Below are 26,314 nucleotides of genomic sequence, written 5' to 3' on the forward strand. Positions count from 1 at the left end.
ACATGTCACTATTAACGGGACAAAATCGAGATATATGAAGGTAATTTCCGGGGTACCGCAGGGAAGTGTGACAGGACCGTTACTGTTTACAATGCATTTAATGATGTAGTAGAAAGCGCCGGATGCTCTTTAAGACTACTCGCATATGATGCGGTTGTCTATGACAAAGTAGCAACGCCACAAGATAGTATCAATTGCAGAATGACCTGCAGAGGACTGATGAATGGCGCAAGCCTTCACAGTTGACCCTAATCATAAATAAATGTATCATATTGCGCATACGTATGAAAAGAAATCCACTATTGTACAACTACAGTATTGATGACAAACTGCTGGAAACAGTATCTACCATATGTGGGAGTAACTATCCAGGGCGACCTAAATGCAATAACCGCATAAAACAACAGCAAAAAAAGCAGATGCCAGACTGAATTCATTGGAAGAATCTTCTTGAAATGTAATTCATACATTAAAAAAGGGGCTAAAAAGGCGCTTTTTCGGCGGGTACTTGAATATTTTTCATCAACATGGGATGCTTACCATGTAGCACTGATAAAAGAGAAAGGGAAGGTCCAGAGGCGAGTGATGCGATTCGTAACGGGATCGTTTAATTGGTGCGAGAGAGCTACCGAGATGCTCAACAAACTCCACTGGCAGACGTTACAAGAGAGATGGTGCTCTTTACGGAGAGGTTTACTATTGAAGTTTCGAGAGAGCACTTCCCAGGAAGATTCTGGCAACGTATTAATTCCTCCTACTCGTATATCTCGCGTATTGACCAGGACGAGAAAATTCAAGAGATGAGAGGCAATACATAGGCTTACCAGAAGTCATTTTTCTCACACATCATTCGCGAATGGAACAGGGCAGGTGGGTTCAGTTAGTGATACCAGTAACCTCCGCCACATACCATTAGGTAGTTTGCAGAGTAGTATGTGGATGTAGAAATACTTTTGCTAACGTATTCACTTTTATTAATTGCGTATTTATTTTTTGCGATGAATAACTTCGGAGAGGCAGATGGCTGCACAGTTTTTCGTTCCTCGTACCATATGAACCACGTTTTAATAAATCATGGAACAGTAGCCTCTTCATAAATTCACTAACTTCCACGACGCTTTCACTTTCCGATTCCTCCTTAATTTCGCGTTCATCAGTTTCTGTAATATCTTTGTGTGGAACAACCATTTTGCCGTAATTAAAAACGTTTTGCAGCTCGTTCACACCCATATAGCTAATGTTAGCATTTAGCATTAATGTAGTCACAAGGGAGGTAGATGTGAATTTTAATAGCGTCAGTTCCGGAAGTGGAAATTACGAAAGTTTCATCTCGTCTCTGGGAATTAAGAATAGGTTATTACAAACGAATGGTGTTCGATTATGGGCTGGTCGTGCGGTAGCGTTCTCGCTTCCCGCGCCCTGGTTCCCGGGATCGATTCCCGGCGGGGTCAGGGATTTTCTCTGCTTCGTGAAGACTGGGTGTTGTGTGATGTCCTTAGGTTAGTTAGGTTTAAGTAGTTCTAAGTTCTAGGGGACTGATGACCAGAGATGTTAAGTCCCATAGTGCTCAGAGCCATCTGAACCATTTTTTCGATTATGGGCTAATATTTGTTTTGCGTGGTCTTGGGGACTTAAATCACGTGTCTCCTGTTCCAAAAGATATGATTACATCGAAGCAAACCACACGAATCCTTGAGAATGTTGATGTGAGAGTCAGCAGGGTCCACTGTAGTTCACGCTATCTGGAAAAGCCTAATACAAGTAGGATACGGTAGGTATCCTGCATGTGCACAATGGCGTGTGTTTGGTCTCAACAGCCACATCGACCTGACCAGCACGTAGCATAGGTCGACGTCTTTTTTTAAACTTTTGTAACATATCTAACCTTATATACGTGCAAACATTGCTCAACTTACGCGTTATTGATGTTGTTATGGTCATCAGTCCTAAGACTAGTCTGATGCAACTCTCCATGCTACTCTATCCTATGCAAACATCTTCAGCTCCGAATAACTATTGCATCCTATAGCCTTTTGAACCTGCTTTCTCATTCATCTCTTGGACTCCCTCTATAATCTCTTCCCCCCCCCCCCCGCCCCCCTCCCGCTCCATCTAAACTGGTGATACGTCAGTATCTCAGAGAGTGTTTTACTGGCCTGTCCCTTCTTCTCTTAGTAAAGTTAAGCCACAAACTTCTTTTCTCTCTAGCTCTATTCAGTATCTCCTCACTACTTACATGAACTAATCAATTAATTTTCAGCATTCTTCTGTGTACAAACGTCAAAAGTTTCTATTCGCTTCTATTTTGCACTGTTTATCGTTCGCGTTTTACTTCCTTAAAAGCCTGTACTTAAAATACCTTCAGAAAAGACTCCTTAACACACAAATCAACATTTGATATTAACAAATTTCTCTTTTTCCGAAATGGATTTCTTGCCATTGCCAATCTACATTTCATATTCTCTCTACTTCGGCCACCATAAGTTATTCTACTGCTCAAATAGCAAATCTCTTCTAGTACTTTTAGTGTCTCATTTCCTAATCTAGTTCCTCTGGTATCGCCTTATTTGATTGGACTACATTCCGCTAGCCTTCTTTTCCTTTGGTTACTGTTGATCTTGTACCTCTTTTCAATACACTGTCCATTACATCAGCTGAACATCAAAGTATTATGCTGTGAAACTTTCTGGCCGATTAAAACTGTGTGCCGGACCGAGACTCGAACTCGGGACCTTTGCCTCCCGCGGGCAAGGCTCTACCAACTGAGCTATCCAAGCACGACTCACGCCCCCTCCTCACAGCTTTACTTATGCCAGTACCTCGTCTCCTACCTTCCAAACTTTACAGAAGCTCTCCTGCGAACGTGCAGAACTAGCACTCCTTTCTTTCAGGAGTGCTAGTTCTGCAGGTTCGCAGGAGAGCTTCTGTAAAGTTTGGAAGGTAGGAGACGAGGTACTGGCAGAAGTAAAGCTGTGAGGTGGGGGCGTGAGTCGTGCTTGGATAGCTCAGTTGGTGGAGCACTTGCCCGTGGGAGGCAAAGGTCCCGAGTTCGAGTCTCGGTCCGGCAAACAGTTTTAATCTGCCACGAAGTTTCGTATCAGCGCACACTCCAATACAGAGTGAAAATCTCATTCTCCTATGCTGTCTCTGACAGAATTATAATGTCATCGGCAAACCTCCAGGTTTTCGACTCTGCATCTGGTACTTCAATTCTTTCTTCTAATTTTCCTTTGGTTTTCTTTATTGCTTCTATATTGTAGAGACCGAATAACATCGGGGATAGGTTACAAACCTGTCTCAATTATATCTCGACATCTGCTTCCTTTTCGTGCCCCTCGACCCTTATAACTGCCGTTTGGTTTATTGTAAAGTCGGAAGTCCCATGCGGCTTTTCGCGGATGATGCTGTAGTATACAGAGAAGTTGCAGCATTAGAAAATTGTAGCGAAATGCAGGAAGATCTGCAGCGGATAGTCACTTGGTGCGGGGAGTGGCAACTGACCCTTAACATAGACAAATGTAATGTATTGCGAATACATAGAAAGAAGGATCCTTTATTGTATGATTATATGATAGCGGAACAAACACTGGTAGCAATTACTTCTGTAAAATATCTGGGAGTATGCGTGCGGAACGATTTGAAGTGGAATGATCATATAAAATTAATTTTTGGCAAGGCGGGTGCCAGGTTGAGACTCACTGGGAGAGTCCTTTGGAAATGTAGACCATCACCAAAGGAGGTGGCTTACAAAACACTCGTTCGGCATATACTTGAGTATTGCTCATCAGTGTGGGATCCGTACCAGATCGGGTTGACGGAGGAGATAGAGAAGATCCAAAGAAGAGCGGCGCGTTTCGTCAAAGGGTTATTTGGTAACCGTGATAGCGTTACGGAGATGTTTAACAAACTCAAGTGGCAGACTCTGCAAGAGAGGCGCTCTGCATCGCGGTGTAGCTTGCTCGCCAGGTTTCGAGAGGGTGCGTTTCTGGATGAGGTATCGAATATAATGCTTCCCCCTACTTATACCTCCCGAGGAGATCACGAATGTAAAATTAGAGAGATTAGAGCGCGCACGGAGGCTTTCAGACAGTCGTTCTTCCCGCGAACCATACGCGACTGGAACAGGAAAGGGAGGTAATGACAGTGGCACGTAAAGTGCCCTCCGCCACACGCCGTTGGGTGGCTTGCGGAGTATAAATGTAGATGTAGATGTAGATATAAGCTTTCACACCCTATAGTTTTCCTCTGCTACCTTCAAGAGCGTATTTCAATCAACATTGTCAAAAGATGTATGCAAATCTACAAAAGCTATAAACTTAGGTTTGCCTTTCCTTAATGTATCTTCTAAGGTAAGTCATAGCGTCCCAGTCTAAGTTCAACAACGTGACCACTCCGCCACATCAAAAATGGTTCAAATGGCTCTGAGCACTATGGGACTTAACATCTGTGGTCATCAGTCCCCTAGAACTTAGAACTACTTAAACCTAACTAACCTAAGGACGTCACACACATCCATGCCCGAGGCAGGATTCAAACCTGCGACCGTAGCAGCCGCGCGGTTCCGGACTGCGCGCCTAGAACCGCTAGACCACGGCGGCCGGCTCCGCCACATCCCTTGGTGCCCCATTCCAGAACATTTCAGCATGATTTTGTTTCTCTTGAGTGGCTAAGAGAGAAAACATTATGACTCAGCAGCTTTCAGTTATATATCTTCCATCTCACTGACTCAAGACCTTGTAATGTCAACAAGTAAGTGACCGTGTGCAACGAGACATTAGAATTCGGCACGATGTTTCTCACTCAGACATCCGTACAAGTTTCATCTTTTCCTTCATTCCCTAAGTTTAGCATTATCTCGTAATCAGCAGGTGACGCATCCACTCGCTAGCGTTTTAGCCTGAAAAGGAGAGTGACTACTCGATACATATTCTACACTCCTGGAAATGGAAAAAAGAACACATTGACACCGGTGTGTCAGACCCACCATACTTGCTCCGGACACTGCGAGAGGGCTGTACAAGCAATGATCACACACACGGCACAGCGGACACACCAGGAACAGCGGTGTTGGCCGTCGAATGGCGCTAGCTGCGCAGCATTTGTGCACCGCCGCCGTCAGTGTCAGCCAGTTTGCCGTGGCATGCGGAGCTCCATCGCAGTCTTTAACACTGGTAGCATGCCGCGACAGCGTGGACGTGAACCGTATGTGCAGTTGACGGACTTTGAGCGAGGGCGTATAGTGGGCATGCGGGAGGCCGGGTGGACGTACCGCCGAATTGCTCAACACGTGGGGCGTGAGGTCTCCACAGTGCATCGATGTTGTCGCCAGTGGTCGGCGGACGGTGCACGTGCCCGTCGACCTGGGACCGGACCGCAGCGACGCACGGATGCACGCCAAGACCGTAGGATCCTACGCAGTGCCGTAGGGGACCGCACCGCCACTTCCCAGCAAATAAGGGACACTGTTGCTCCTGGGGTATCGGCGAGGACCATTCGCAACCGTCTCCATGAAGCTGGGCTACGGTCCCGCACACCGTTAGGCCGTCTTCCGCTCACGCCCCAACATCGTGCAGCCCGCCTCCAGTGGTGTCGCGACAGGCGTGAATGGAGGGACGAATGGGGACGTGTCGTCTTCAGCGATGAGAGTCGCTTCTGCCTTGGTGCCAATGATGGTCGTATGCGTGTTTGGCGCCGTGCAGGTGAGCGCCACAATCAGGACTGCATACGACCGAGGCACACAGGGCCAACACCCGGCATCATGGTGTGGGGAGCGATCTCCTACACTGGCCGTACACCACTGGTGATCGTCGAGGGGACACTGAATAGTGCACGGTACATCCAAACCGTCATCGAACCCATCGTTCTACCATTCCTAGACCGGCAAGGGAACTTGCTGTTCCAACAGGACAATGCACGTCCGCATGTATCCCGTGCCACCCAACGTGCTCTAGAAGGTGTAAGTCAACTACCCTGGCCAGCAAGATCTCCGGATCTGTCCCCCATTGAGCATGTTTGGGACTGGATGAAGCGTCGTCTCACGCGGTCTGCACGTCCAGCACGAACGCTGGTCCAACTGAGGCGCTAGGTGGAAATGGCATGGCAAGCCGTTCCACAGGACTACATCCAGCATCTCTACGATCGTCTCCATGGGAGAATAGCAGCCTGCATTGCTGCGAAAGGTGGATATACACTGTACTAGTGCCGACATTGTGCATGCTCTGTTGCCTGTGTCTATGTGCCTGTGGTTCTGTCAGTGTGATCATGTGATGTATCTGACCCCAGGAATGTGTCAATAAAGTTTCCCCTTCCTGGGACAATGAATTCACGGTGTTCTTATTTCAATTTCCAGGAGTGTAGATAACTCGAATGGCATTCGCTGAGTCAGAGAAAATAACGAAATTATGGTACAGTAATCTCCCATATCTCCAGTGGCGTCAAGGGCATGTGTATGGATCGGAAATAATCCTGAGAACAGAAAGCGAACTACAAAGGCCGGCCGCGGTGGCCGTGCGGTTCTGGCGCTGCAGTCCGGAACCGCGGGACCGCTACGATCGCAGGTTCGAATCCTGCCTCGGGCATGGGTGTGTGTGATGTCCTTAGGTTAGTTAGGTTTAAGTAGTTCTAAGTTCTAGGGAACTGATGACCACAGATGTTAAGTCCCATAGTGCTCAGAGCCATTTGAACCATTTTTTGAACTACAAAGTGCAACGCTATTACTAACTCTTTCTCAAACCTGTAAGTATAAGCTATTATGTGATGTGTTACTGTATTGGAATGAGATAAAATTCTGATTTTGAATGTAGTATGGAATTTATTTCTCTCTCTGGATATGGTCTGTTAATAAAGTTTCCTTCAACTGGTGTTAGAGCAACGAAATGAAATTACATGACTGTGTTGTGGGCAAAAGGGCGTACGCATGACATACTCGTAGGAGCTGCCACCTAATGGCGATGGCAAGTCAGAAGATTCCGCTAGTCAGGGTAATAGCCGCTACGGTGCACCGATAGAAATGTGAATGGTCTGAGGCACATCCATCGACGGACTGCTGGTGGTGTGACACGCAAGTAACAAAGTAACTTGTGCACTTTGCGCCAGTTTAGCATTACACGAGGCTCTATCAAGTAATCGTAACATACGTTGATCCAGATATTCAGAGAGAATCTTTGTTTGTTTCCAAAAGAAAATGGAATACAGACTAACTCGAAATCCACATACTCCTCGTCTCCTAACGACATGACATTTTTCTTCGATTTTGTACACGAGACATTCACCTTCACAATAAAAGTGGACTTATATGGCATCGTCGTCAATAGGACGTTAACCGCAGATTTTACTTACTTCTAAGTATAGACAGTTGTGTTGTTTACATATGTGGTTAAGTCATGGCATCTAACCTGCCTATGCACCATGATAACTGCTGAACTACGAGAAGCGTTCAATAAGTAATGCAACACTTTTTTCCTGTGCCTATTTTGGCTGAAAAAAATGCGGAATTTGTTGTGGGGCATGGAATATTCCTGTTGCAGCCACTATGGTTTCATGGAGTTCCCATAGGTGGTGGCGCTATACATAGCCTTCGAAATGGCGTCTGAAAAGGAGGTACGTTCCAACCAGAGATCTGTTTTTGAGTTTCTTTCGGCGAAACCACAACATCGCAGATATTCATAGGCGCTTGCGGAATATCTGCGGAGACCTAGCAGTTAACAAAATCATAGCGAGTCAGTGAGCGAGGCGTCTGTCATCATTGCTACAAGGTCGCACAAACCTATCTAATCTCCCGCGTACCAGCCGGCTGTATACAGGTGTGACTCCTGAAATGTTGGCATGTTCGGACATGATCATTCGAGGTGATAGACGGATCACAATCAAACATGCCACTGCGCAACTGGACGTCTCTGCTGGTAGTGCTGACGCACTCATCCACTAATTGGAGCACACAAAGTGTTGTGTGCAACTACGTACACAACGGTAAGGACAGATGGGCTGCAAAGTGGTGCAGCAACTGTCGTCGTAGGAAAGCTGAACAGGAGCAGAAATGATTAGCGAAAAAGTTAACACAACGAAGAGAAGATTTACTTAACTTGTATTTGGTTCAAATGGCTATGAGCACTATGGGACTTAACATCTGAGGTCATCAGTCCCCTAGAAATAAGAACTACTTGAACATAACTAACCTAAGGACATCACACACATCCATGCCCGAGGTAGGATTCGAACCTGTGACCGTAGCGGTCGCGCGGTTCCAGACTGTAGCGCCTAGAACCGCTTGGCCACCCCGGCCGGCTAACTTGTATTTCTCCTAACATGCGAAGATTCGTTACAGATGGTGCAACAAGAAATAGAGTGGAGCTATCACAATGTCCATCAGGAAAAGTCACTCTTTTCTACAGAAGGAACGATGAAAGACGGGCCTTTGACCAGGAGGCGTCTGTGTAGCATCACAATGCAAAGTGTCTCCGAGGGCGCGTGGGCTGAGCCGCTATCCTGTACCGTGGCGGGCAGAGGGTGACTGAGGTACTGAGCCGCTAGAGGTGTGGCTCAATGGGCATGTTGCATTGGCTCCGCCGGATTCCTCATGGCGGCTATCGACATCAAAACTTGCAATTCCGTTGCTATGAGGTCTTTCGAGAGGTGTCGATACATGATATCACACAAAAGTGTGTGCCTACCGGATTTCTCGCCTTCCAGTTCCGTCTGTTTGGCCCAATGAAGGACGCACTCTGTGGGCAACAGTATGAAGATAATAAACGTCGTGTGACTAGGGCCTCCCGTCGGGCAGACCGTTAGCCTGGTGCAAGTCTTCCGAGTTGCCACTTCGGCAACTTGCGCGTCGATGGGGATGAAATGATGATTATTAGGACAACACAACACCCAGTCCCTGAGCGGAGAAAATATCCGACCCCGGGCCCTTAGGACTGACATTCTGTCACGCTGACCACTCAGCTACCGGGGGCGGACAGTATGAAGATGATGGGGAGGCTACTGATGCAGCAAGACGTTGGTTCCGACGTAAAGCAGTAGAGTGGTACCTTGCAGGCAAACAGGCCATCCCAAGAAGATGGCGTAAGGCTGTCGCACTCAACAGAGGTTATGTTGAAAAACAGGGTTTTGTAGCGAAAAGAGTGGGGAGTGGTAAGTCGAATTGGAATCCTAACTAAAACCAGCGTGCATTCAGAAACAAAATGTGTTTCATTACTTATTGAATGCCACTTGTGTGTACAGAGTACTGGCTGCTCTGAACGACTCCTAGCTCATGAAATCCTATGCACTGCTGCCTGGGATTCTTAAGTGTTACGTCATTTTGCAACAATCGGCAGTCACTGCAATATAACGTATTTCTTAAAAGCGAGCATCTTTACACGTGGCATTAACAATGTCTCGTTCGTGCTTCTGCTGTTTTCATAGCGAAATGAAGTGAAGCACTGCATTTTTCAGAACAAGTGACACCGTTTCGTAGGATATGCCGATAACTGATCCAAAACTCCTTTTGTCAAAGACAACGGTTAAAGGTAGTCCACAGTTTCAGGTAGGTGATCCTTCCATTAATAATTTAGAAAGCTATAGGTGTACGCGTGTTGGGAATGAAATGTTTCTCCTGACGAACTATCACATTTCCTATAAAAGAAAGTTAAGTATTGTTATTTTCTTAGCGTAACAAAACTCATTAATACAACTATTTTATTCATTGTCTATCGAACTGGATATGCAGTCTTCTTAGACACTACAGAATAATCACAAAAAACTAATTGTGTGAGCAGCAGATGTCACTCTGAGATTCACTGGAGAAAATTTATGGGAATTTAGTGAAGGAAATGGCTTATAAGATATTCGTATGAAGGAATCTTGCTTATAGCTGAACGGTCCAGGAGCGGTGTCTGATCGTATTATAAAGTAAATTCATAATATCAAACGAATAACAGCGCGCTTCATGACGGGAACGCTTAGTAAGAGCTAGACCGTTATGGAGATTTCCAACGAACTCCAGAGCCTGACGCTGCAAGAGCCTCGGAGAAAACTAATATTGAAATTCCGAGAGTGTGTAGTCCAAGTAGAGTATTGTTTCTCCCAGCACATAGCTCCTGATATGACCACTACGATAAAAATCAGAGAAATTACCTGCGCAGTATTCGCAAACGTGACAGGGAGGGCGGGAAATCTTACTGCTCGGCCACATCATCAGGTGGCTTCTCAAGGTTACATGTACACGGCCGGCCAGGGTGGCCGAGCGGTTCTAGGCGCTACAGTCCGGAGCCGCGCGACCGCTACGGTCGTAGATTCGAATCCTGCCTCGGGCATTGATGTGTATGATGTCCTTAGGTTAGTTAGGTTTAAGTAGTTCTAAGTTCTAGGGGACCGATGACCTCAGCAATTACGTCCCATAGCGCTCAGAGCCATTTGAACCATTTTATACATGTACACGTACACGTAATTAAACTTTGAGTTTATTAGTTACGACTCGTTTAGAAGCCTTAGTTGCCCTTGGGAAACAGTGTTGTATTTCCCAGCGTTACTAAAAAGGACGAATCGCTGTTATCAGTCATAAACTAACTGAATATTGTATTGAGAGACACAGAACTGCACATACGTGTCACAGAAATAAGCTGCTCATGAAGAATTGAGCTAACAGTCCTATAATTTTGCCCCATTTATGCTGTTTGTTATCCTACTGAGCCTTGCCTGTATGTTTTCAATCTCTTGTACCAAAAACAACAAGTGACTAGAAAATGGAACTAATTCTCCAAAATACATCACGGCTATAAATTTTAGGGAGTGGTTTCAAACTATTTGTGTAAATGTTTAGCCTGTTGTTCCTCTGTGTTTCTACCTGCTAGTTGTTCCGTATATAATAAAACAACTGTTCCCTTTCTTTATACTGGAATGTTTGAAATATATAAGTTTTCAATGGTTTATTGTGGCAATTACACATTCAGCATAGACGACGTATAAGCAACTGTTTGACAGCTACACAAATAGTTCTGTTACAGAGAAGTGTGTGACAAGAATACTGGACTGTATGTTGTTTCGCTGAGAGAAGGCGAAAGCTGCTCGGGAGCCGACACCTCCGTTCCGACGGCGCTCCCTCGTGTCCCTTGAGGGCCAACTTGAGCTAACGAGATAGACCGTTATAATGTGACACAATGGTTTGCGCGATGGACAGCCACCCTGCAGGACATAAATCTACTGACGCTCTTGGTACGCTGCAAGAATCTTCATATCAATTATTAACTGTAGATGTTCCACTGTCAGCCAAGACGGACATCTAAGAATTTTGCGACAGTCTGTTGACCGCCGAAATATTAAGGGGAATGTTAATCAGTATCCCACTGGTGACAATATTAAGTACAAAGTGTGTAATATTTTCTGATCGTACACTATTCAGTTCCGCTATTACAGTTCTGCAATGAGATGAAGTGTCTTATTTTCTTACAGGAAGCCATTTTCCTAGGTAGGCAGTTCTTTGTTTTGAAATAAACACTTATTTCATTATCTATCAATTAGCTAACTTCTCCCCCTTGTGCATTATCAAGCTAGATCACAATTAGAAATTATTCTGATTTTGTAATTTTAATTTCATATTCCATGTTTTCATTTTGAAAGCCTGCAACTGTGTCATTCGTGATTTACACTATGAAACATTTTACCTGTTCCTTTTTGTAAAGCTTAGCTCGACATGTTTTGAGAATTTATTCTCATTATCAGGTGCAAATATTTTCATTACTATTTTCAGAGAAGTTTGGGGGGGAGGGGGGTGTTGTTCTGCCTGTCTTGTCCTGCAGTCGTCTTTTTGTGGTTCTTTTTCATGCTGTGCATGAAAGGAAGTAACTGGTACAGTGTTTTATTATTTAATGATCATAAATTTTTATGCTTACTGATTTTAATTTGCACACATCAGTGTGTGTTAGTGGGGGGGGGGAGGGGGGACGTCTTGTGGCGTCCTTCATAAGATATCTTTATGCTGCTAAGTTCGCTGATGATGTGTATCCTATTTGACTTTAAGACGCCATGTGTGTCTCGATTTCAGTAACGACGCTAGTGAATTTTGATGTGGTATGTGTAACGGTACAGTAACAAAAGCGGCATAAGGATTAACTTTTCTGTTTTACAAATGGTCTTCATATCTGAGATAGCTGTGCTCCTACCTGCTAAGGTTGTGCTTAACTGTTATAACTACTTGGTTTCTCACCACAGTAATGTGTAGAATACAACATGCTGTAAACATAACGATTTTCACAGCGATAATGCCCAAGGGGGTGAAATCGGCTAACTGCTATTAAACGAAAAATAAAACAACGATCTACACTGGAAACCGAAAGTGAGAAGATTCATTTACGAAATGATAAATTCTCGTTTCCAGTATCATCATGGATTTAAAACGGTATTATTGAAGTAAATATAATTTTAAACAAATTAATTTTTTGTAATATCTTTATTTCTCACGGTAAGTACTTACAGCATATCACGAAGTCTTTGAATTTAGATGGCTAATTTATAAATGATCACTGCAAAAGGACTTCTCTAAACTTTCACTGGGCAGGTAAGTATTTTGATGCATCTGTGACAATCGCAGCACAGAAACGGAACGCTGCAACTTAACAAAAGGCAGTCAGTGAACACATCACGGAGTTGTACAGGTAAGAGCAAACAGCGAGCATAAAACTTGTTGTCATCACTTGTATTGTCTGTAAAGTCATTCAGCTGAAGGGATTGAATAGGGTTAAATCATAAGATTATTGTACTCGTACTAAAATGAACAGTAATAGAATAAGAGTATAATCTGATATACAACCCAATCAAATAACAGGCGGCACGGTACGTATTTAACGTTCAATGATTTCGATCAGAAACACTGTTTTCTTATGGAATTGATGGCTTTGTACACAGCTGATTTACAACATACTTAACAAACAGAATGGAAAATGTTGTGGAGAATAATTCATACAATTCTGGAAGGACAGAAAATTTTAGTGACTGGTGTGAAATAATAAAGGGAATCCCACATTATTCAATTTTGGGTCCAATCCTACTCTTCATATATGTGAATAACATTCCACGTAACATTCAACAAGCGGAATTTGTACTGTGAGGCCACGCTGACTCCAGAGCTGTGGATAACTGCGCTACACATCTCGGTTCAAGATCCATGGCACGGAACAGATTGATCGAGGTGGTTCCACATATTCTCGATTGGGTTTAATTCCGGAGAGTTTGTTGTCAGGGGAGTATGCTGAACTCATCCTGATGCTCTTAGAACCACACACCCACAGTGCGAGAATTGTCCTACTGGTAGATGCCATCGTGTAGGGGTGGACATGGTCTCTAAGGATAGATACATATTTGTTTTGATCCACAGTGCCTTCCAGAATGACGAGATAACCCAGGAAATGCCACGAAAACAATTCCCAAATCATTATGAATCAGCTGGAAGGGAACGATCTATTGATACGTAATCAGCATGGTTTCAGAAAACATCGTTCTTGTGCAACGCAGCTAGCTCTTTATTCGCACGAAGCAATGGCCGCTATCGACAGGGTATCTCAAGTTGATTCCGTATTTCTAGATTTCCGGAAAGCTTTTGACACCGTTCCTCACAAGGGACTTCTAATCAAGCTGCGGGCCTATGGGGTATCGTCTCAGTTGTGCGACTGGATTCGTTATTTCCTGTCAGGAAGGTCGCAGTTCGTAGTAATAGACGGCAAATCATCGAGTAAAACTGAAGTGATATCAGGTGTTCCCCAGGGAAGCGTCCTGGGACCTCTGCTGTTCCTGATCTATATAAATGACCTGGGTGACAATCTGAGCAGTTCTCTTAGGTTGTTCACAGATGATGCTGTAATTTACCGTCTAGTAAGGTCATCCGAAGACCAGTATCAGTTGCAAAGCGATTTAGAAAAGATTGCTGTATGGTGTGGCAGGTGGCAGTTGACGCTAAATAACGAAAAGTGTGAGGTGATCCACATGAGTTCCAAAAGAAATCCGTTGGAATTCAGTTACTCTATAAATAGTACAATTCTCAAGGCTGTCAATTCAACTAAGTACCTGGGTGTTAAAATTACGAACAACTTCAGTTGGAAAGACCGCATAGATAATATTGTGGGGAAGGCGAGCCAAAGGTTGCGTTTCATTGGCAGGACACTTAGAAGATGCAACAAGTCCACTAAAGAGACAGCTTACACTACACTCGTTCGTCCTCTGTTAGAGTAGGTGCGCGGTGTGGGATCCTTACCAGGTGGGATTGACGGAGGACATAGAAAGGGTGCAAAAAAGAGCAGTTCGTTTTGTATCATCACGTAATAGGGGAGAGAGAGTGGCAGATATGATACGCGAGTTGGGATGGAAGTCATTAAAGCAAAGACGTTTTTCGTCGCGGCGATATCTATTTACGAAATTTCAGTCGCCATCTTTCTCTTCCGAATGCGAAAATATTTCGTTGAGCCCAACCTACATAGGTAGGAATGATCATCAGAATAAAATAAGAGAAATCAGAGCTGTTCGGGAGTGGAATGGTAGAGAGATAGTATGATTGTGCTTCGATGAACCCTCTGCCAAGCACTTAAATGTGAATTGCAGAGTATTCATGTAGATGTAGATGTAGATAAAGCCCTCTCTTCCGGCCAGACCCTTCTGACGATCATTTCAAGCTGTTTTGTTTCAGGCGTTTCCGCCAATGGAGCACAAAACGTTGTTCATCTGAAAAGGTCGCCTGTCGCCGCTCCGTGGACGTGCTGTTGCGGTCTTAGTGTACAAGTTCCATCCTTCGTTGCCGATGAACAGCAGTCAGCATGGGTGTATGAACCAGGCACCTGCTACGAAAGCCCATACGCGAAATGTATCCGTTCGCTAAATTGCCATTGCGAAGACACAGTTTTTAGCTCCTTGGTTCATATGGGCAGTCAATTGCTCAACAGTTGCATTTCTGTTTCCCCATTCGAATATCTGTGGCCGTCATTTGCCGGTCACCTATGACCCGTGGTGCACCAAAGTTTCCTCGGCGCGGCGCCAGTTTTGGACAGCACCATTTTATCACGTACAGCATACTTCGACTACGGCGGCAAGCGAACAGTTACAATCTTAGCCGTTTGGAAATGCTGCAACCCTTGGCCCGAAAGCCGATGATCATGCCCTATAGCCGGCCGTTGTGGCTGAGCGGTTCTAGGCGCTTCAGTCTGGATCCGAGCGACCGCTACGGTCGCAGGTTCGAATCCTGTATCGGGCACGGATGTGTGTGTTGTCCTTAGGTTAGTTAGGTTTAAGTAGTTCTAAGTTCTAGAGGACTGATGACCTCAGATGTTAAGTCCCATAGTGATCAGAGCCATTTTTTCATGCCCTATAGGACGTAAGTTAAAGCACTCCATTTCCACATTATGACAGCGTCTGCAATGTTTTCCACATTCCCCGGACACGCTTCGTATGCCCTCCACTAGTAGTACTGCTACCTGCCATCTGTGAATGGTCACTGCATATCGATGTCAAACATAAGAAGTGGTCACATTAATGTGGCTGAACCATGTAATAAACATAGGTAAATCTCGTCATGTGCAATCGTTCCACTCGCTATAACCAGCAGGTGTGTGATGAGAGTATAAACTGGCTACACTCGAGCAGAGTATCGCACGTAGTAACTCTGACTAGCATTTCTGCGAACACCAAACTGATATGATAAAATTCATTTGTACAGGCCTGAGTTGGAGATATTTCCTAATTGTAATTTAGAGGGAAGGTCCAACCTAGTACATAATTCATTTAATCTTATTATTTTTCGTAACAGATATATTATGGTAACTTCAATGACGGAAATGTATAGTCTGTGGTCTCATTCGAAGAGACCCATGCGGCTTTTAGTCCGAGTTCTCGAATTCTATCCTAGTTTGACGCATCACCCTATGTCGCACAAAATATGATTCTGTTCGATTACTTTTTTATTTTGTGATTTTCAGGTTTAGGTGGTGGCATGTGCGGCAATAAATAAAGAGAATTATACAAATTGTGTTACTATTACTGACTGATTATGTTACAGTTATGAACATTAACACATCTTTTAGTATCGTCGCCGGATTGGGTCACCTATATCGAGATGAAGACACCAGCGTTGGCCGTTCAGGTATGCATGATTTCGCCGCCTACTGCGGGCGGCGTAATCACACTCAAGTCCGCAAGATCCTCGAGCGGCATGGGCAATGAGGAAAGTGAGCGCGCGTTCGTTGGTAGTTGTGTCTAAATCTGCATATTTCTGGTCACCAACGTTACTATTTGCACACTGTAATAATATTGTTCTACGTTATTCTCTTAGTTTGATATTCAGGCTTTGTTCGTTACTCTTGTTGGCTACTCTTTCGGCTTCACATTTGACTTTCTCTCGGTTTGTCCTTTTGGATTTGTGCACATCTATCTGTGGCCCACTCGGTCTTTTTCGGCCACTTACTGTGTTCTTGAGAACCTGCGCTGCTGCGCTCTCGCTCTGAGGCACTGCCTTACAATACCTTTTATTTAAGGTTGCGCAGGGTGTTTGGTATGGTAGCGCTGAATCCACCTGAAATTACTATTATAGCTCACTTGTAGATATTCTTATTTAGAGCAGCTAAGCAGCTTTCACGTATGAGCGTAGAGTGTTTAGAATGCACACAAAATTACTTGGACCCCAGCTGCATAAAAATCGTAGGAAGCAAGTGGACAATGGTTGTGATAGGGGTTCCCTTGCTGACGGTCACAGTTCGGTAAGGGAGGTTTAGCTCTACATCTGAAGTGATCACGCAAACGCCTATCTCGAAGAAATTGTAAGCTACAGCTAGCCAGCCTACAAACAACTTTTTTAACAGGTTATACCAGGTCGACCAAAAATTCTGGGGTACAGGGGGTTACAGGATTACGCTGAAATTCCAACAGAAGGAGCGGTTTTTTACCCGTGACTTTTAAAACCTTTTTCCTTTTTCTTGTTGATATTTGAAAATTGACTTTCTTCAACAAAATTTCACCGCACAAACTTGCTAATGCGTTTGTAATTGGGACATAACCCTGAAACAGTGTGTTGTTAATCAAACAGCTGTGGACAAGTCAGGAAAGTAGCTTACGAGAAGCTGGTGGTCGGTATAAAAATAAGTGTGTAATTCCTTCACATTTGCTGTCGCAACGCCATACTCATGCCAGCTATCATAAAACAGCTACTTTGTTTCACTGAAAAAATCTGTATTTACTCATGTACCACAGTAGACGAAGTTTCACATGTTATCACTATGAGAAAGTACTCTCGCTTTTGCGTGCTATCATTTACCAAAAACCTATTTCGGTATCTCCAACCGATTATGAGATATGAATATTTCATATTCACTCTATCGTTTGTACGCACGAGCAGAAGTGAGTGTATAACAAACAATCTATTTTATTCAGAGTGGAGACAGATAATAAGGAAAATTCAGTATGTTCGCTAAATTTTGCACACAGCATGTACACTCTAAGGCAAAAAAATCAGACACACCACGAAGTAGTAATGAAAATTGGTCACAAATTGGTATTCATACAAGAATCCATGAAAAATGGAAAACTTTAAGCTTTGGCTGCCGATGAAAGAATGTCTGACGCTGCAGCGCAATTTCTTCGTATAGCCTGTACGGATAGTGAACAGGGTACGTACCGATATCAGTAGATCAAGTCTTTGCAAATTTTATTCCGTGCACTCAGTTGGACAATAAGTATGCCTCGCAGACAGGCACGTCAACAGTCTACGTAGATGTCAGTATTTTAGAGAGGACGTATAGTTGGCCTCAAAATGCCGGTTGGACTAATCGGCGAACCGCTCGACATTTCAGTAGGGGCAAGGCCACTATTCAGTCATGGTGGCGGGAATGTCTGAACCACGGTCGAACACAGTGTCAAGAAGGAGGCGGTCGACCTAGAGAAATGACAGAACGTGAGGACCGCGCAATCATTGGACAGGCAGTCAGAGTCCCGGATTCATCATTATCATCGATCCAACGTGCAACTGGTGGTCCAGCAGTAAAGGCCCGTTTGCAGTAATGTCGGCCCATTCGACCCGTAATCTCATTGACTGCAGTAGGATGGTCTTCGGTGGTGAGTGTCGCTTGGAACTGAGCCCCGATGACCAGTGAAGACGTGTCTGGAGACGCTCCGGACAGCGGTGGGGCCGGCCGGTGTGGCCGTGCGGTTAAAGGCGCTTCAATCTGGAACCGCGTGACCACTACGGTCGCAGGTTCGAATCCTGCCTCGGGCATGGATGTGTGTGATGTCCTTAGGTTAGTTAGGTTTAAGTAGTTCTAAGTTCTAGGGGACTGATGACCACAGATGCTAAGTCCCATAGTGCTCAGAGCCATTTGAACCATTTTTGAACAGCGGTGGGATACCAAATTGTCTGCAGCCCGCCATACGGCCTGACAATCAGTAGTGGCATTTCATTTCATAGCAGGACTCCTTTCGTTGTCACCAGCGACACCCTTACATCGCACCGATACATCGACGATATTCTACGCCCCGTTTCTTTACTTTTCATGATAAATCATCCTGGGCTTACATTTCAGCAAGATAATGCCCGCACTCACATGTCGAAGCTTTCTACTGCTTGTCTTCGTGCTTTCCAAAACCTACGTTGGCCAGCAGGGTCGCTGAATCTCTCTTAACTTGAGAACGTTTGGAGCATCGTGTGCAGGGCCCTCCAACCAGCTCTAATGCACCAGTTGGACAGAATATGGCACGATATCCACATGGAGGATGCACAACAATTCTATCAATCAAAGCCAACCAGAATAACTGCTCGCATAAGGTCCAGAGGTGGACCAATGCGTTATTGACTTGCCCAATTTGTGAAGCTCTTTCTCTTGAATAGATCGTCCAATTTTTTTTCTGAAATTGTAGCTAATTTTTCGCCTGTACATGTACATCACAACTAACGATTTCAGTCCCATTTGGCTAATTCCTTCGTGGCGCGTCGGTTTTCTTTTTTCTTAGAGTGTATAACGTAATATGCACCAAATACGAACTTAACTTATAGCGATCCCCATTTTCCACTGAAAACCATTGAAATTTCGTACAGTAGCTGGTTTATTGTTGAAATATAACCATCAGTAAGATTATTGCTGAAATTATTGTCAGTTTATCATGAAAACGACAAACGAGGCTTTGAGATGCGAGACAATCAAATTTCTTTACCGAATAGTTTGTGCAAAATCGTTTGAGAAATATACAGGGTGACAATTATTGAACTATATGAAAAAGAAACGTAACTTAGTTACAAACTGTGACGTGGCTACACTTTATTCCACATGGAAAAAGTCACTATAGATATTTGGATTTAGGTTATGACCTTTTCGATATACCTGCCATCACTGGCGATGATGTGGCGCAGAAAAATTGCGAAATTCTTCACGACCCGCTGAAGTGTCGGATTATCGAAGCTGTCAATGACCTCCTGAATGGCTATTTTCAGCTGAGCAGTGGTTTTCGGGTTGTTACTGTCTTCAAAAAAACCCACAAAAAGTAGTCGCACGTGTTCAGATCCGGACAATATGGTGGCCAATCGACGCCCATGCCAGTGGCCTCTGGGTGCCTGAGAGCCAGAATGCGGTCCCCGAAGTGCTCAAAAATGGTTCAAATGGCTCTGAGCACTATGGGACTTAACATCTACGGTCATCAGTCCCCTAGAATTTAGAACTACTTAAACCTAACTAACCAAAGACATCACACAACACCCAGCCATCACGAGGCAGAGAAAATCCCTGACCCCGCCGGGAATCGAACCCGGGAACCCGGGCGTGGGAAGCGAGAACGCTACCGCACGACCACGAGATGCGGGCCCCGAAGTGCTCCTCCAGGACATTAAACACTCTCCTGCTGCGATGGGGTCGAGCTCCGTCTTGCATGAACCACATCTTGTCGAAATCAGTGTCACTTCGGAAAATGGTGATGACACATGTTCCAAAACCTTAACGTACAGTTCGGTAGTCACCGTGCCATCAAGGAATATCGCACCGATTATTCTGCGAGTAAACGTTCCTCATCACGCAGTTGCCCGTTGAGGGAGAAGACACTTCTCGATCGCGAAATGTGGGTTGTAAATCCCCCAAACGCGCCAACTTTGCTTATTAACGAACCCATCCAAATGAAAATAGGCTTCGGCGGTAATCCAAAACAATTTCACATCATGCTAAGTACCATCATCCCCTGGGTCCTCATGTTCAGTCTGAAAGTCCTAACAAATATCGTTCAAAAGTTATGACGATTTTATTTCATATAGTTCAATGATTGTCACCCTGTAAGATTGTACAGTACCCAGCGTGCACATGTTCCCAGTGCAGCAGTGTAGCTACCGGCCACGCTAAGGCGGGAAGTGAATGTTTCGCTTATAATGGATGAAGCACACAGCTTAGTAAGCAACAGCAACTCAGATGGCCGCCCATGTGGAACGGACGGCTGGACTCACCCAGCGCTGATAATGAGAATGCTTTTCTGCGCAGGCGCCAAGTTGTCTTGCAGGAACTGCACTACTCATAGGAGTGTAGAGACTAACTGCCTGTCCCAGTTAAATTTATTACACTTCTGAAGATGCTGGCTGATTCAGTGTACAATTTGACAGCTGGTGCAGTGATAAAGTGAGAAGGAATACTAAACTAATGATAAGAGTGTTCTCGTTCAGGAGCTTGCAGACAGTAGTATCGAAGTTAACGTATACCATTCAACCCGAGTTGCAGCAAAGATGACATAGTAGAATTCAATGTCGCTGATTGCTAGAGAATAGATGCAGGTTGTCTTTGGCGAGGGCGGCGTATGTATCTGAATCAGTCTTGAGGTGGCTATAGAGTAATATGAAAACGGTTGAAAGTAGCCTCATTCGTTAACAGTATAAACTGTGGAAGTTCAGCACTCAAAATATGCACTGGAGAATGTATTTCCCGAATTGAACTATCAGTTAAAATTTTTTATCACCTTTACTTCTACATGAAGAATTACTTGGGATGCAATTTTTTTCTCCTATGGTAGGTCACCCATCCGCACCATATTCTCCGAAGGGTGTATAGAACAGGCAAGTTGACGGGTGCTTATTGATGAATGTTCTCGAGCAGGATACAGCACTTTGTCTTCAAATTCAAATCTGTGACAAAGTCTTTCTCGAGGAATTTACCAAGCTCTCCGTGACTTGAATGAGCCAATTTGTGGTATGTCCCAATTAAATGCCGTAAATTTATTCGAATTATAATGGCGCTTGTCCCAAACATTACTATACACCCTCGTTCTGCTTTCTAGTCTTTATCCTTCTGCACCGAAATTAAATGTTTATCTACAGGTAATAAGCATTTCTCCATCTGAAACAGCTAGTCATGGACTGTAAATAGTGGGTATCTCCATCGAGGACGCCACTCATAGGAGTCAGTATTGTTTTCCCAAGTAAAACAACTAACGTTGATGCGGCATGCTATTGTTTTTTACGAAACATAAGCAATTTACACACACATGTCTCCCACATACTGCTCGTTGAAGGCCTCCTATCGCGTTTAATATTCGTTTCCAGCCATCTGTTCCTTACCCCTGAACACTCAGTTTAAGGGGCTCTACTATCTATACAATTTTAAAACTAAGGATTCAGAACACCTTGTATGTAAGCATAATCGATTTTTTTTCCTTTTTTACGATGTTCTGCAGATTTTCTTCGCTAACCTCTAGTTACATAGTTCAAAACCGATTTGTGACTAGTGGTCAATGTAGGATTCATATTAATAACATTCGTTTATGTTTTTTCTGATTGACTGAAATGAGGCCATTATGTTCTCAGTGTGTTACATGTTCTCAAAATTGCTGAGAACGCAATTTATGTCCGAGAACAGAAGTAAGGTTGCTTAGATTATTACAGGTGATAGTGAGAGTCTATTTGGGTCGCAGACTTCGATGAACTGTCTCAGGACAAATCTTGTACCTCCATTGTCAATCTTTCAGCGAGGAAAACAGTTTATGTCTAGAAACAACATGGCTACAGAAAAAATTGATTGTGCTGAACACAGGTCGATGTCTTATGCATAAAGTATCAGATGGCGCAGACAGAGGTGTATCAACATATTTTGCCTTTCAGATTTCTGTAGAGCCTCCTGTGCTGTGAGCCATTGCCACGTAGTGCATAAATTCGCTAGTGTAACACCCTGCGCGATGGATTGAGCCGGCACAGCCCACCATTTTGTTCTGCCCAATGAATAATCTTTTCTCAAGTCTCTTAAGATTCTCTAGTCGGAAACAGTATTTCACTTTTTGACTCACCACGTGTGCTGAATTGGTGGAAAGAAAAACTTACAGTTCTGCAGAAGTAATCAAAGCAGCAGGAAATGTATGATACACAAGAGTGATTACTAAATGATTAAAGCAACGTAGCTTTGAAACACTACAGACCTAATATCAATGTTTCACTAAATATTGATGAATTATTCTTTATTGAGTTACAGGCTCAGAGAAAGTGAACTGTATTTCTTGAGCATAGTCCCAAAAGTTATATCTCTCCGCAGTCACGAGTCGTCAATAACAATTTCTAGGAAATAATAGCAGAGTGACAGTATCCCATCAATGTTCAGACACCAGTATTCAACAAGAACTGTTGGACAGATGCAAAAACGGGAAAGGCTAACAAACGTATTTAACGGTTTGTGCAACGCAAAGTCGTTCGTTTAACTGCTGGAATACAAACACGAGAACGGAGAGTCAGAGTAATTTACTTCATGTATCGTAACCTAGATTAGTCAACTATACTGTCTGTTTCATCTAGCATGAAGCATTGCAGACAATGTTTAAATATTAAGTTGAAGCAGTATTGCCCTAGACCCTACAATGACTGCACAAGCAAAATACATGCAAAACGGTAAAAAGTGATTTTATGCATATACCGCTTTAATTAGGCCACAACACTGCTTAAATAGGTATCAAAAGAGAATCTTGTCAAATAGGCAGATATGCAAACTCACATATAACAAATTATTTGTCATCGGTCATCTAGTGTTCATTACATTACCACTGCACTAGCAGTTTTAGAATTCAGACAATGAGCAAGTACAGCTGCAGCTGCCCATGAAGTACAGATGCTTACACGAAGTACACCTTAAATCTAGTAATAATCATAGGCATTTTAAGTAAACAATTGTTTCGGGCAATATTATAAAGCTGAAAAGCTGCATAATTGACGTCTTTCCTTTAGTGAAAACAATGTTTAGATGTATTACCTCTCCTTTAATTCAAAAGTCTAGAAATTCTAGAGTTACCTGCAGATCAAAAGTGTAAATTTGTTAACAATTCACCATGCTGAACCGTATGTTGTGGACACTTCGCTACACACTGAGTCACAAATCCTTTGCTCATGAAGTATTTGTGTTCACGAGGCATAGAACACTTTCTTCTTTTTAGATGTGGCGTCTTCCAGAAAGTTCAGTTTTACGATCATTTACAGTCAAGTAGGTTCTCTATGACTTTCGAATTGGTACGACTCACGTGAGAAACCTTGTGTTTAATCTCCACTGTTTGTGCCCAAGCGACTCTAAAATACAGTCACACATGCTGATTATTGATCAAATTAAAACCTTTAATCCACAAAAATCTGAGACATGCAGTGAACTTCAGTTTAAAAGATAGACTGACGTATGTAAAATGATCTTCACATAGAACGTCAGCACAGCATTACAGAGCATAATTGTTTACTGGAAAATGCGATGATTATTTTCTGGAAGGACTTGATTTCAATTACTGTAATTAACTCTATCTCCTAAGCGCCGTGAGTTTCTATCAGCACAATATTAAACCATTAGATTTTACGTGATTCCTAACAAGTAACGTGGTATGAACCTGATACGTCGTTATGGTCATGAATAGAAACATAGCACTCTGAACGTAAAATGTTTGAACACCGCACAATTGCGTAAGATTAAGGGCGTCAAAGGCTGCAGGAATTTGCGGACTTAACGACTCGTCATCTACGTTATCAGAAGCTGAAGACTAGATAGTAAATGATATTGGGCGCTAAACACTCGTAGTCTAGACGAGACCTGGGGAATTCCTTAAAAATTGTTTTAGGCAGGTCATGTCAGCAGTTCAGACCTTTGTGATGAGGCACTTTATAAAGTCTAAAACTTGATAGCCGTCTCAGACTTCAATTAACATGAGACCCACCGACCGAAATGAGTTATTATTACGAAGAATGATGCCACAAAACGTAGTTCTTGTTCACGAAAATTATGATGGATACAGTTTAAATGAGCAGTCGAAAATTTAATGCATACCTTATGTACCTCACACTCTAGGGTCTGGAGCGTAATCTTTAACTGAAGAATGGTAAATGTAAGGTAGAAGGAGGAGAAGTAAATCATAAAATGGTCGAGAAACGAAGTCGTCTTCACTCTAGGAGTTACGCTGATAATGGCAATACCGAAACGAGTGATTCTTAAAATGGTTTCTTGAGGGACACCATTCATTTGTATCAAATTGCTTGACATCATGCTACTTGTTTGGTAGCTGAATTACTATTCTATAAGGGCTAATTTCAAGAAAATGGGGACCTTCCACGAAGGGCCCGGTTGTGTGTCTTGTACCTTCACATACTGTCACACGCTTTTTCAATGCAAAAGTTTGTCTATATAAGGTGATGCGGGAGAACAGGCTTATGAATCTTATTGCCACTGCGAAAAATCCATGATCGGGAGGAGTTAACGCGGAAATTACCAGGGTGTTGTCCACGGATGTGCTCACTAAAGAGCTGTAAAGAAAGTTAACTTTTACACAAATTGAAGCAGATTATACCAAGAACGGTGAGGCACCCAGTCTGGTTGTGTATGATAGAGTGTGGGTAGCAGGTGACTCCTCAACTAAAGGAAAAGTATCGGGAGAGGTAGATGGCCCTTGAAACAATAGTAGGCTAGGTGACGAAAGAACAAAGGCAGCGGAGAAGTCGAGAACGAAACCAGGCTGAGGCAGCGAACAGAAATTTGACAGACAGAAGGTAGAGTAATTAACAATTTCTTCTGTATCAGACGAATGTGATTAGGAGGAAAATAATGAGTCTCTCTAGCGTAGGAAGGGCCGTGGTAATAGGGAATTGGGTAGCAGAGTTCTCCTTCGCAGACTGGAGAGGGATGCACTGCAATTTAAGTATGTTTCCACTGTTGGGGTGGTGTTCGTAAACGTGGTGAGAACTTAATTCTGCGAAATGAACACAAACGATTTGTATTAATTTCAAAAATGTTGTCTTTAAGTTGTTTTCCTACTCGCGTCTTTCCTCCACTATAGATAATTCTCTTAGTCTCCTTCAGTGCTTCGATAAGTATTCTTGTGGCTGATCCAACGAACTAACCACGGACCTTCGAAAATAAAGCAGTGAGATAACCATGGGAAGTCTAGCAGTTTCACAGCCTAGTCTCGCAGGTTTTTAAAAGCAATGTGAGACTGGCGAGTCTGACATAAAATTAATGAGTTTTGAAGAGAACTAGACAGTGGTGGAATTATTTTATTAATTAACTCTGAGCACTATGGGACTTAACTTCTGTGGTCATCAGTCCCCTAGAACTTAGAACTACTTAAACCTAACTAACCTAAGGACACCACACACATCCATGCCCGAGGCAGGATTCGAACCTGCGACCGTAGCAGTCTCGCGGTTCCGGACTGAGCGCCTGAACCGCTAGACCACCGCGGCCGGCTGGAATTATTTGCTAGTCCCATTATTCATTACAGTATAGACACACGGGTTGGACAAAAATATGGAAACAGCGCTAGAAATGCATGCTAGAACATAAATCGCAGATGGCATCCAAGTCTGCTTGTTGCGCTGTTGTATTTGACTACGAACGGTATCTGCGTGATGTCCCCAATGCGCGCCGGCGTCAGTCGCTGTCGGGACAGTGTTCTTTGTAGTTGTGTGTGACATGTCTGAGTAGTCGCAGTTGATGGTGCGATCGGTTCCGTGTTGGGTAGGTATGGCGACTCCTGACCAAAACTCCCAGCGGATTAACGACGAGAGGTCGGTGGCTGGCCAGCCTGGATGTGGTTTTTAGGTGGTTTTCCACGTCCCACTATGTGAATTCTGGGCTGGTTCCTATGGTCCGTCTCAGATACACGCTACGCAAACATGCTGAAACCTTTCCCACAATTCACACAGAATTTATTCTATATGCAGACAGACTGGGTACACTGTTTCTATATGGGAGGGTGAAGAGGAACTAATGACTTTGGCTGTTTTGTCTCCTTAAACGCGTACTCAACATCAGCAGCAGGTGTGAGAGCATTACTTAGGAGCTAATTGAAGTCGATTGTGGGAGAGTGGCTGGAGTTCCTGTGACAGGTTTATATGTAA

General features: G+C 43.7%; 1 non-coding gene across 1 annotated transcript; it reads right to left on the bottom strand.

The window, feature by feature from the left end:
• Nucleotides 1–2,704: 2,704 nt before the first annotated feature.
• Nucleotides 2,705–2,778, bottom strand: Trnap-cgg (transfer RNA proline (anticodon CGG)). The gene has a single exon. It is a non-coding gene; the product is annotated as a tRNA-Pro (tRNA).
• Nucleotides 2,779–26,314: the final 23,536 nt, after the last annotated feature.

This window comes from Schistocerca serialis, chromosome 3 (genome assembly GCF_023864345.2).
Source record: "Schistocerca serialis cubense isolate TAMUIC-IGC-003099 chromosome 3, iqSchSeri2.2, whole genome shotgun sequence".
Classification (NCBI taxonomy): domain Eukaryota; kingdom Metazoa; phylum Arthropoda; class Insecta; order Orthoptera; family Acrididae; genus Schistocerca; species Schistocerca serialis.